This window comes from Merops nubicus, unplaced genomic scaffold (genome assembly GCF_000691845.1).
Source record: "Merops nubicus isolate BGI_N331 unplaced genomic scaffold, ASM69184v1 scaffold29137, whole genome shotgun sequence".
NCBI classification, from domain to species: domain Eukaryota; kingdom Metazoa; phylum Chordata; class Aves; order Coraciiformes; family Meropidae; genus Merops; species Merops nubicus.
The window spans coordinates 1,353-1,916 of NW_008618792.1; positions in this window are offsets into that span (position 1 = coordinate 1,353).

Here is a 564-nt window from a genome sequence, read left to right on the forward strand (position 1 = left end):
CCCCATCCTTGTCTCCTGCCGTGTGGCTTCCCAGCAGCAGCACAGGAGGCTCCTAACGCCAATTTCGGAGACTCTAAGAGGCTAAGATAAGACTCGGTGGGCACTGCTGGGTGGTGATGGGGAGAGCTGAGCCTGTGCTTGCAGCCACACGCTCAGAGGGGTGTCCAGGGAAGGTCGGTTTTGAGCAAGGAGTGACTCGGGCAAGCCAAGGAGGAGACTGCAAAGATGGGAAGAGGATTCTCCCGGCTTCCAGCCGCCCAAACCCCCTCCCGCAGCGGCTTTTAGCCCTTTCTCTGGAGATCTGCCCGCGCCGCTGCTCCCCTGCACAGGCGGGAGCCTGGAGCTGCTCCGGCAAGTGCCAGAGCCCTTGGCACGGCTGGCAGAGGCTGGGGGCTGCAGCTGAGCTGCCCAGGGGTGGAGGGGACCCCTGAGAACACCCCTCACCCCCTCCCAGCCTCATGCATCCAGCGCGTTTGGGAGCCGGCACGAAGCCAAGCGGGACACCGAGGGGGACGCTGCGGTTCTGGGAGCAGCCCTCGGTATTGCACCGGTCAGGGACACCCC